The sequence below is a fragment of the Diadema setosum genome, chromosome 16 (assembly GCF_964275005.1).
Source record: "Diadema setosum chromosome 16, eeDiaSeto1, whole genome shotgun sequence".
Taxonomy (NCBI): Eukaryota; Metazoa; Echinodermata; class Echinoidea; order Diadematoida; family Diadematidae; genus Diadema; species Diadema setosum.
The window spans coordinates 20,405,278-20,418,445 of NC_092700.1; the positions used below are offsets into that span (position 1 = coordinate 20,405,278).

At 37.0% G+C, this 13,168-nt stretch overlaps 1 pseudogene; it reads left to right on the plus strand.

Annotated features, from left to right (window-relative positions):
* The first annotated feature begins 1,714 nt into the window (after positions 1-1,714).
* The window catches only part of LOC140239679 (uncharacterized), an 80,635-nt pseudogene continuing 69,181 nt past the window's right edge, over positions 1,715-13,168 (plus strand).

The window sequence follows — 13,168 nt, forward strand, 5'->3', positions numbered from 1 at the left end:
CCTTTGACCCTAAAATTGATAAGATAATCACTGTCAGGCAGAAGGTGCATAAATATGTAGAACGTTTCAAGATAACTTGAGCCACTTTCGAGATATGGAGGAAAAAATTAGGTCAGCACTTTCACTTGATTTTTGACCTTTTGACCTTTGAGGCAAAAACAAAAGAAAAAAAAACTTTCCAGAGAATCTCTTTTAGGTGATACATGCATACACCAATTGTTAAAAAATATGTATATATCATGAGGGAAATAGTAAATTTTGAAGGGTTGCCCTTGACATTTGACCCCACGAACCCTAAATTCTCTAGATAATCACTGCCAGTCAGTACATGTATATGTTCCATGAAGATACCTTGAACAATTTCCACGGTACAGAGAAAAAAGGTGAAGTTTTAATATTTTTACTTGACCTTTTGCCCTTTGACCTTTGACCTCATGACCCAAACTTTCACCAGAGAATCTTAATTGGGTAATACATGTATACACTAAGTTTCAAGAAAATATCTTCGGGCATTGCATAATAGATATGGTGGAAATAGTAAGATTTTATGTATTTGACCATGACCTTTTTACCTTTGACCTTGAGCATGTGCACCCAAAAGTTGATAGGCACAACTTCACCCCTTAATACACATACATGCCAAGTTTCATTAGGATACCTCAAAAGGTTTTGATAGTTACTCTGTCCACAAAATTCATTACGGACGGACGGAAGGACGGACGGACAGACGGACAACCCGAAAACATAATGCCTCCGGCACCACTTCGTGGCGGAGGCATAAAAAGTCTTCAACCAAGCATGAATGCAGACAAGACGGTATAAAGCAATTAATCAAACAAATGATTGAGAGACAGAATTGTTGTCGAATGCCACAGGGTTAAAGTAATTAAGTGTATTCTTACATATTTTCTATCGGTCTCGTCTTCAGCTCTTAGCACCTACTTGAACTCGTTTGAAATTAAACAACATCACAATATTAATCACATACAGACTCTCAGTTTCACACACCTACACACAGTTCCAGCCTTGAGAGTTGCACGCAAGCTTGGAGGCCTTTCCTCCACTGACATCACAGGAAGACCAATCAGCATTGATAGTTCTTAACTTTCCCACAGTGCATTGGAGAAGTCATCTTTGACCTTCACTATCACCAAAAGACTGGGCATATCAGGCATATTTTTACATCTGAAGGCTAAGCCAGGTTTCCTAATTCTTTTGCGGAGGCATCGTTCTTCGTGGAGTTAGAATCACAGCTTAAAGAGATTGTGCAGTTATGGTTGAGACCTAATTTCAGGTTTCTAACATTCTTTTGGTGAGATAATCAGAAACCTCTTATAAAATGTGAAAGAGCATGTAATTCTATGAGGAATTCAACGTTTATTTGATGAAAATTGGTTTTGAAATGGCTGAGATATCAAAAAAGAGCGATTCTAATAAAGTGTGGGACCCACACTTTATTACGATCGCTTTGTTTTATTTTGTTTTTTGATGTTTCAGTCATTCCAAACCCGATCTTCGTCAAATAAAGTTTGAATTCCTCTTAAAATGGTATGTTCTGTGCTATATTATAAGTGTTTTCTTGTTATCTCGCAAAAAAGTTAAAAACCAAATTCTCATCTCCACTAAAACTGTACTATCCCTTTAATATTACGACTGAAAGAGGGACGGATATATAATATATTACTTTTTCATTTTCCTCAAACAAAGATCAAGAATGTCTCCTGTAGTCTTATTGATTGTCTGTGTCTTGCTCTACCAGCCGTTGCTCACTTCCTCAACCTCGGAAAGCAACACTACATGTACGTATCTTTGGTTCTTTTTTATGAATTCGCTTCGTCAAAGGATGTTCTCGTAGACCATTCATACTTGTTAACAGTGTTTTTACTTGCTTAGAAACGAATGTATTGGCAAGGAACGAAATAAAAATCACGTCACGGTTTGCTTAGTTGTTGGTGATTTTGCTTTAACACTGTTTTAGCTTACACTTTAACGTTCTGATCAATTAACTGGCAAAGGTGATTTGTCTGCTTTGCTTGTACCTCTTTCATTCATTTGAATTTGGTACAGAAATGAAACAAAGATAAATGTAAGTAGTAAGATAAAATGTAAGTAGCAATTATTTCTTTCTTTTACAATGATTGCAAATTGGAAAACGCAAAAGAGTATGAATAAAACATAAATCTAGAATATTTACTTTCAATTCTCTGTTTCCACTCGTTCTTTGCGCCTGCAGATTTTACTCTCAACTGCTCGGAGAAGCCACTATACCTCGACATATGGTGTAATAATGCATCATGCATCGCTAACAGTACTTGGGTTATACAGGCACCTTCAGGACGGCGGCTTTCCTTTGAAGTTCAGTTTATCAACAGTGTGTGGATGAAATTTTTTCTGCAGGATGTAATATCTAACAGAACATTTCAGTCTGCGATTATGAATAGCAACTTACCGTACTCCGTTTTATCATTGACACATCAGACGAAACTGCGTGTAAGGGAATATATATACATATCCTGCGAATTACAAGATAGAAGTAAAATGTTACGATGGTAAGTATTGATTCCATCCAAAAATATATATTTCAGTGTCTGTACACTTTCTCCTTCGTTTTTCCCTGAACAACGTACAAAAGATTGTGTTTTTTTTTGTCACATTTTCCTTCCGCAAATAGGTGTGTATATGTGTTGGCTATGAAAGATAATACAGTGGAAGAAGGAAGGAAGTTTTAACGTGAAAATAAGACCAAAATGTCAATCTTTCGTACAGCTCTTGCTTTATAGCTCTTCACCCACTCCAAATTTTCGCTCAGATTCCATATTGCGACAATTTTAGGACAGCATTGTGATTATCATCATTAATATTTCGAAGGCCTTGGAGAGGTCAAGGAAGATACCGACTGTGTGAGATGCATTTATGAGACAAGTTGTCGAAACGGAAAAAGTCATGAATGGCTTGTGGAACGGTTTCGGTGAAAAACAAACTACATACCGACACATATGTAATAATCATGCAACCTTGCATCAAAAAACCCACAAGAAGTCACCAGACATGGAATCTTAATTAAAGGCATGCTTTGAAAGAGCAGACTCTATGCTTTAGAAATAATGTATTACTCAATACAATTAATTGATATTTCTAACCTAAATAAAAAATAACAAATATTAGAAAGGGAGTACACACTCTGGAAAAGTGTGTACTGACAAAAGAGGTTCTGAAGTGTAGGACCTATTCAAGTGCTTAATATTACCAAGCCGTGGTCTTTGCAAACAATGGGACAGAAAAGGGGATGGAAAACTCTATAACAATAATGAAGAAATTATGAAATCAAGATGAAATTGAACATGCTCTATTAATACATTATATCCGTGATTGCTACCAACTTTCAAGTAGTATCATTATTCTTTCAAAAGTCATTAGATTTGAAAGGGAAGAGTCAAAATGTTTTCTAAGAAATGAAAACGTTTTCCCGAGACATATCTATAACTGTTCTACAGTGTTCCAGTAAAAACTATTACAAACACATTTTCCCATTCGTTATATGATCCAAAACTGTTGAATAAATTTGAAAAAGAATGCTTTGTCAGAAAATATCTAAAAATCAAGATTGACTGGGTTGATCCGTTTCACTTATTTTGAGTCCTCACGTAGAATCACCGGGTGCGACTTATTGTTGATTTTGTAATGCATTTTCACATTTTTTTTTTTATTTACGAAACATCGTCGTTCGTGAATACCACCTCCCCCAATAAAAAAAGAAGTCAATAGGGATGGTGGGTAATATTTGTCCGGTTGGCTCCCCCCCCCCCCCCTCCCTTGCATATTGAAATTGATATTCTTTTATCTTCAATTCAAGAAACAACTACACTGTCATTAGGTTACAACTCTTTTAGATGAGGATCGAGTTTCAGGTCACCTCCGGAAATTTAGTGGAATTAGGTCAAATGGACATTATTTACAAATAAGCATTGCATAAGAAGTAATTAATTGCAGAGTATGAACCGCAAAAATAAATACAGCATTAATTGTTATTTCATTTGTTTCTCATATCATTTTTGCTAGAAGTGTAATAATCTGCTTGGAATTATAGCCACTTTTGTAAGAAGTACGTACAAGCATTGCTTTGCTTGACGTTGGTTCAGTCATATCTATTCACTCCTTATTGTTAAGATGGACCTATGTTTTGATTCATTTATTCATCTATGCATATTCTTGTGTTATCTATTTGCTCATAGTGATCGTAGCACAATTTTGTAGCAAGTTTCTACTGTATGTTTCGATTTTCAATTTCATGATTTCGATATTGCTTTATCCAGTGATATTCAATGATTCCAAATAAAAACTCACCAATGCAACTTTAGGGAGCCTATACTATATTCATTCAATTCCAAGAAATACCATCGGTGACGCTAGTTGACGGCCTCTCTCCCATGGATGGCTTAGTGGTCCTGGAGGCAAATAGCCACATGTGCTATGAAGGCTTTAACCTCAGAGCTGGTAATTTAGTCTGCAGAGAGCTCGGCTTCCCAGCGGTGAAAGATCATTCAACTCAAACTATCTCAAGTGCAGCAACATCGAGCAGGACTAAATGGTTTTCATATTCTACAGGTATAACTGCAATATTATCTGTATTGCGTGAAAGATGGTATGCTGTATTCCCTTCCAGAATTATTCTTATTTCATACAAAGAAGTTGGTCTTATTGAATTCGTATCAACCATGTAGTGATGTTATGCTCTATTTGCTGATGTGATGCTCTAACTGTACTTTGTTGAAAATTGAAAGAGTAGAACTATTGCATGCTTCCATTACTGTATTTGATGAATTTTAGACAAAGGCGATCATCTACAACACATGTGCACACATAGAAAGGTTAGAAATACTCGAGTCGATTTATCTATTTATTCCAATATTCGTTTAGCAGGATAGCCCTTTCAGTTGATTTACTGTTCTACGAAGGGGCCCTGCTCACATGTTAAAGATAAAAAATTTTCATCTACAGCAGAACAAAATGTCAATAATAAGATAACCTACACTAAAATACAATTCTTGAGACGCATCAATGTAGTGTCATCCGTGATAGTAATTATTCAATTTCTCCTCACAAACTCTAATGCGAAACTTGCAAGGATAAGATGAAGAACCGTTTTAATAGCTTCATCGAACATTTTAACAGTGCGTAAATTATTTCTGAAATATAAACACACAGGTTGTCAGAAAGCAAGACTACATGATTGTCTATCAAAAGGAGCTGCGTGTCCCTGGAACAAGGCTGTGAGACTCAGATGTAGAGGTGAGATTGAACATGATATTTAAGTTCTATAGCGATTTATTTTGTTTATTATATACATACTCAAGGTGTGATGAAGATTATGTACCGAGTGCAAACGTAGTGTTGATTCTTCATAATAGTCATATAGTGCGAAGTAGGAAAGAGCGATAGGCTCAATACTGTACGAACACAAAAGCGATATTGGATGAAGAGCTCACTAGAGTACAATCCGATTTTGTTAACATTTTGTCTATAAAATGAATACTCGTATTTTCTATCACTGTGTACATTCCATTTGTGTATGTTAGTAAAATAATCTAAATAATATTAAACATGCTACTGAACGTGAACAATGCACACACTCAGGCCAGAACTTCCGAAAAAAAAAAAACGCGTGCTTCAATTTGACCTGCCTCTGCTGAGGTCAATGAAGCAATCGTAAAGGCTCCTTCCAAGCTCGAAGAAAGTGAGCATAAACAGTGCTCCAGTGAACGGCGTGTAGAATCAGCGTTTCAAAACGCTGATTGTGCCTTCCTAATTGAGCATAAACACCACTTTTTCGTTTCTTGAAAATCCTTTGCACACTCTTCACTGTCACCTCTAATAACTTAGCTTTGCAGGTTCGCTCAGCGTCTGGTCGGGGTACATCTAGTGTTGATATTCCATAAACATGGGTTGAACAATGAGTTCCCCATTTTAACTATTCTACGTTTTAACAGGCATTGCTCGAAAACCTTCTCCGTGGAGAATACGTTGTCCATGGCCAAAAGCTAGAAATTGAACCATTTGTGACCGTGCACCTCAAAACGAACATAAAGTCGCACACACTGATTTTGCGTGAGGACTGAAAATAAGTGAAATGGGTCAACCTAGCCGAACTTGACTTTTTCATATTTCCTGAAAGAGTGGGTCTTCTTTTACATTATGCTAAAATTTGGTATCATAAAACGGGCAGGAAAGTGTGTTTTTTGGTAGTTTATCTCGAACATTTTTGGTAGAATAGTGTGATTAGGTGTGTCTTTAGAATCCCTTTTTCATTTCTGAAAAACCTTGTCCAAACTCTTCACTTTCAACTCTAATAACTTTCGAAAGGATAGTGCTACTGCTTTGAAAGGTGGCATTAATTATGGACAGAATGTGTCAATGAGGCATGCTCAATTTCAGTTTAATCTGATAATCTCTTCATTGTTGTAACTCTGGTGGTTTACTCCCTGTTTTTTGTCCCATTCATCGCACAGCCAGCGCGGTTTAGTAAAGATTAAGCGCTTGAATAGACACTGTACTTCAGAGCCTCTTTTCTCAGTTCACACTTTTCCAGAGTTTGTGCTTTCTTCCCAATATTTAGATATGTTAGGAGAGTCCATTTGATTTGAGTTATACATCATTTTAAAGCTTAAAGTCTGCTATTACAGAATATGGTCTTAACTAAAAATTCATGTCTGGCGACTTTTTGTTTGTTTTGAGGTGCAGGGTCACATTTCACAAATTTTCAATTGCAGTAGCATACATGATTGCGTACTAATGTGCACGTGTGTACGTATTGACAGAGTCATCTAGACCCTGTTATCTACAGAGGCGTTTGGATTAGGCCTACTGTTTTCCTGAAAATATTTTTACCGTTCAAACGCGTTTTATCATTATTTTTTTCTTAAGGATCTTTTAAACAGAAGAAAGAAAGAAAGAAAGAAAGAAAGACAGAAAGAAAGTTCAACTCATAAATTCCCCCACATATCAAACTAGGCATTGCTAGGTGTTACAAAAAAAAAAAACATTTCCCACATTTAGTCCTTAATAGTTCGAAAACAATACATCAGTAGTAACACTGCCATTGATAAAGGTGATAGCTGATTAGTGTACAATTTTGTTAGAGGTGATTTGCATATGAGACCATGAATCAGTTTCGACGAATTTACGATCAATTTTAAAGTTAAGTTTCAGATTTTGGTCAAATTTGAACTCTCTGTACAAAATTGAACTTTTGGCACAAGAGCGAATGATGTGTATGTGAGTGTGTGTTTGCAATGACCCTGAACAATTAGACCCCGTTTACAGAGAGCGAAAAGGCTGCGCTCGGCAGCGGCCGAGCCCGGTCTTGATTTCAGTGGAAACGCGTAAAAGACCAAATGCGGGGCCAAAATTGGCCGCGCATTTGGCCACGCTCTGGAGGTGGTCTGGTCGGGCTCGGCCGTGGCCGACCCCGGCCTTTTCCGTCAAAATCTAGTATAGTTTAAGGTGGTTTTGTTCTGCAAATGATTTTTCCTTCGGCAAAAGCGGAGACTTCGTCACCGCCGCGGATTTCAGTTGGGAAAGGGTCTGGAAACTAGACTATACCAAATTGCGTCTGTTTACAAACAGAGCGCCACTACGACAAAATATTGAAAGGTTTGAATTAAAAGCCCTGGCCGAACCCAGCAGTGTAAACGGACAAAATTGCGGGGCTCGGCCGCGGCTCGGCCCAGTCCCGCACTGTAAACGGGGTCTAAGACATGGATATCACGAATACTACCTTTTCAGAGCCATGCTGACCAGGCTTCTGGACGTTTGCTCGAAGGCACATGAAAACTTAATTAATAATGGATTGTCCTGGGCAGTGCTAGCTGAATTCGTGGTAAAGGGTAATGCATGCACATGAAAAAAAAAATGCTTTCAAGTGCTTGCATGCAGTACATTTCTTCAAGTTGAATAAAGACTAGCTGTGATAATGACATTTCTCACGAATATGTAATAGAGCATTCCAATCCTGACCATTGTTCAGGACCATTGTCAGGGTCTTAACCACACACTGCCATACACGCCAATTGACCCCCGAGGGAAATGTGGAAAATTTCGTACAGAGGGTTGAAAATAGTGTAAAATCTGAAACATAATTTAAAAATAAATCTTGAATTTAAGGAAACTGATTTATGCTGTCATTCTTAAATAACCTCCAACAAAATTGTACAATATTCAATGCCAGGTGCATCTGGTATTTAGTTTTTGAACTATTAAGGATTCAAAAGTGGGATTTTTTTTTTTGTCACACCTAGTACAATCAGAGCGCGACTGTATTACGATACCGTTCAACCAAGGAGGTTCAAGAGAATGGAGTCACAATAGTCCAAGGGCCAAGACCCGAAAAATGGGTTATTGGTACCACCTGAGGTGGCAAACCTTTTTGGCGTCATTTTATTTGTTTGTTAGTTCCGATATCACCAAATCAAAGTTGTTAAAAGGAAAAAAAAAAAAACGCTCTGGAGGTGGTCAAAAATCAAAGTTGCAAAATTGGGTTTGTGAACTTCAAAAAGTGACCATTTTGACTTTAATTCATGCTCACTCAAGTGTGACTATTATATCAGCTGAATTTCACATGAAAGGTAGCCGAGAAATACAGCTACATGATCCTTTATTCAGATTTCCTCAAATGTTCCTGATTCATAAATTACAGAGGTTTGATTTTTATTAAGGGGAACTTACTTTTTGTTTAGTGTTTATATTATACGCAACACTTCTTCGCGTGGCGTCTGGTCGGAGTATTAAAAACAGGATCTACACAAAGGATTTGTCTGGCGCGGAGCTGGTCACGTGACACCTCCGTGTAAGATTCACCCCGCGAACGTCTTAACAGACACCTTCTCCGGCGGTTCTGCGGAGGCTACCCCTCGTCTACCATGGTTGATCGCAGGGTAAAATTTCTCCGGAGGCTCTCTGAGGCTCTGCGGAAGCTTTCCATTGTGTTGCGTCGTAATTCCCTGAAGAACAATCTTCACCGGAGGCCACCCCGAGACTACCCTGTGTTTCGTGGCTGAGTTGAGACGGGGCTTAACGAGGGGAAAAAATGATTGCATCCAGTCAAGATTGGCGTCTGGTGATTCTCTTCTAATGACTCTATACTCCCTTTTGCCCGTCCTAGATCCATGTCCTGACAATGCTGTAAAGCTGTTTCTTCTTTTGACGCTGAATGATGATTCCGTTCAAAGGTCATGTCTTCATCGATATTATATCATATATGTGACCGTGCACCTTAAAACGAACAAAAAGTCGCACACACTGATTTTGCGTGAGGACTGAAAATAAGTGATTATTTACTCTTTTTGTTGCCATTACAAAGTGCATTGATTCTTTTTTACGACATCATTCGTGTATAATATACTTTATATTGTATTGAAAAATCCTTTATCGGACGAGTGTAAGAGAAATGAAAAAAAAGATGGATCACTTTGGATTATGTCAACTTTTTCTTTTCTTTTCTTTGTGATGATGGAAATAAATAAACTATTGAATTGAATTGAATTGAAAAAATGGGTCAACATAGCCGATCTTGACTTTTTCATATACTCTGAAAGAGCAAGTCTTCTTTTACATTATGCTAAAATTTTGGATCATAAAACGGGCGGGAAAGTGTGTTTTTTAACAGTTTATCTCCAACATTTTTGGTAGAATAGTGTCATAAGGTGTGTGTTTAGAGTCCCTTTTTCATTTCTGAAAAACCTTGTACACACTCTTCACTTTCAACTCTAATAAATTTTGAAAGGATAGGGCTACTGCTCTGAAAGTTAGCATTAATTATGGACAGAATGTGTTAATGAGGCATGCTTAATTTCAGTTTAATCTAAAAATCCCTTCATTGTTGTTACTCATGTAGTTTACTTCCTGCTTTTTGTCCCATTCATCGCACAGCCAGCACAGCTTGGTAAAGATTAAGCGCTTGAATGCACACTGTACTTTAGAGCCTCTTTTCTCAGTTCACACTTTTCCAGAGTGTGCGCTTTCTTTCCAGTATTTAGATAGGTTAGGAGAGTCCATTTGAATTGAGTTATACATCATTTTAAAGCTTAGAGGCTGCTCTTTCAGAATCTGCCCTTAACTAAAAATCCATGTCTGGCGACTTTTTGTTTGTTTTGAGGTGCAGGGTCACATATGCTTAAAAAACAGACTATTGATCTGTGTGAAAACACGGTTAGTCTGAAGTTAATGGGTGTTTTCATAGCATTCTAGTAACTTATAAAGTAATTTATTTTGATTTAATATGCCTAAATATTTTAAACTTTTGGATAAAAGACTTTTCAGGATAAAGAAAGCGTTTGCAGATTTTTAGTATTCCTCTGCATTTTACTCAGAACCTGGATTTCTTGGATGCTACCTGGGTGATCGTCACACTTTTCAGGCTTTACATATTTCCGTCTTTAACGTTCCTTCTGACGAAAAGTGTGTGTCCATCTGCAGACGAAAACCGGAAAACCATGATATTGCTATTGTAATTGAAAAGGACTGTGGATGTTATCGATCAGAAGAGTATGCCAACTTCATTTCCAGCGTAAGCTATACTCATTATTGGACACGTCAAACCGAGGCAGAATCCGGCCAGCAAGTCCACTGTTTGTATAACCGTGAGTATCTAATGCATTGGCCAATAACAGTTAAAGCTTCCATTTCGTTATATTTCCATTACATTGATAATACGTCAGTGAAGATAGTTTATATGTTTGCATTCTAATATTCCAGTAAGTATTGTTCATAGTATCAGCGAGTATATCAATGAGTAAATGTAATATGTAAATATGTAGAAGAATTCAAAATGAATATGTTTTATTGGTATACCAAATTGGTGCTGTTGTTGTTTTGTCCCAGTGTTCCACGTCTTACAAGCTTGGCTTTCTTAGTGGAACACTGTTTTCCATCATTGTGATTATTTACTACATGTATTTTTGTTGCCATGGCAAAGTCCATTGTTTCTTGTTTATGATATAATTCGCGCATATACTGCATATTGTATTTGAAAAAAATCCTTTATCAGACAAGTGTATTGTATTTGAAAAAAAAAATCCTTTATCAAACGAGTGTAAGAAAAATGAAAATATTACATCACTTTGGATTATGTCAACTTTTTCTTTTCTTTTTGATGATGGAAATAAATACACTATTGAATTGAATTGAATTGAATTGAAGATTGATACTGATTTTCACACTTTGTTCTTATCTCATCACTGCTTCTTGGATTGACACACTACCGTGTTTACTAGTAGTTCAACTTACATTTTTTTTTTAATTACTGCTTCATTATTATTTCTACACGCCCGTGTTATCACTTTATATCGCTTAATAAGGTAGGCCCTAAGTCGAAATTTTACATTCTTTCTCCCTAAATGAAAAGGCTTAAATAGAGTTGTATTTTTTTTACATGCGTTTTTTTTTTTTCGTTTGGAGCAATATGCCCTTTTGATTTATAGTTCAATAGAGTGATATTTTCTTCTTCCGTTTATATCAACAGGGCGATATCATTATCTATGATTCGGTAAAGTAATTTAGTGTCAGAGGAAGTCTTGCAAAAGTCAGTAGTGGGACTGTCAGGAGAAGTAAAGTGTTTAACCCGTTGAGGAAGGTTTGATTTTGCTACAACACGCATTTCCCATAGACACCTGCCCCTGTATACTCGGGACTCGTCCTCAATGGGTTAAGATGGCCGTACGATATGTTTTTCTTACTTTTCATTGGTTTGATACATACGTTGTATTGTTTATAACAACGTCTCCTTTTCGCAAGTTTCTGTCGGGTTTTGTGAGCACCCAGGCCCTGTGTCTGATGGTTATTGGGACTCAAATACTACAAGTCTTGGATCTCAGATGACTCTTACTTGTGACGACGGGTTCGTGCTAAATGGCAGCGCGACACTGCAGTGTGTCGGACTATCTGGATGGTCGACTTACTTCCCGGTTTGGAACGCGTCAGTCCCGTCTTGCAAAAATGCAACAAACGGTCTGTCGTATTAATCAAAATTACATTATGTGATAGCAGAAGCATTTTTTTTTAATTTGTTGGAGTAGAAAAATAAGACAATTGCTCGTCTTCATATAAATGATTAAGAGAAGACCGAAGGCATGGGTGGTTGGCATCATAATTTTGTCCTTTTAAAGCAGATATCTCTTAACCCATCTCCCCCCCCCCAACAAAAATAAAAGAGAAATAAAATCCAATCGATGCACATACTTTTCAATTTATAGTGTGGGAAAACGATAAAGAGGTATTAAAGAGTGCAACAACTTGCTCTACAATTGGCCATCGACTGTCTACTTCGTTAAGTAATAACACAACCCACGTTATTTCTATTCCAACTGGTTTAAATTATCATTTTTCTCACCATGCTCAGTGCCTGCCAGAGGAGAGGGTTAAGTAAAATTTCAACACTTGACTTTGATTTTGTTATGTCATAATTAAATCATAATTGAATTACGGAAATACGCGTCGTAAACGAGCTTGTATAATTGTACGATGTTGGAAGTGACGATTCCTTTATTTCACAATGACTCATAGAAAAGAAGTTAAAGATTAGCCGTTTTTATGTCCACTGAATGATAAATATTTTGTAACATTACTTTCTTAACCAAGGAGTACCAAGAGTGAATGTGCAATGCCCAGCTTTTATCCATGCTTGAACTTCCTGAGGGAGGTATGCTTTAGTTCAATTGAGATGACGAATCTTGTATGACAATAAGATGGTCAGAGACATTGGTGGTGCACGTTTACGTATTTGTGTGAGTTTTGTTATAGATAACGAGAGACACGATCCAGAAATCTTCATAACATCATCACAAATTGCAGTTTTCACTTCAAGTGAGTATTTCAGGGCACACTCTTGATTATCTCATGAAGTACGGTTTTCAGTTTGTGTGACTGATTAGGTTTCTTAATAATAAAAAAAAAAAAACAAGCACGTACCGCGTGAAATAGTTTATCTATTTGAATACATCTGTATTTTTTTAAGTCCTAAATTCAGGATGCCATATAATCTTGTCATTAGCCTAAAACACTGAATGATTAATCTATTAGGAAATGCAAACACTGCTGACACGAATGCTGCTATAGATCAGGGGTATACGAGTAAATATCCGCTTTGTTTTTTTTTTAGGTGTAAATTATGAGTAAG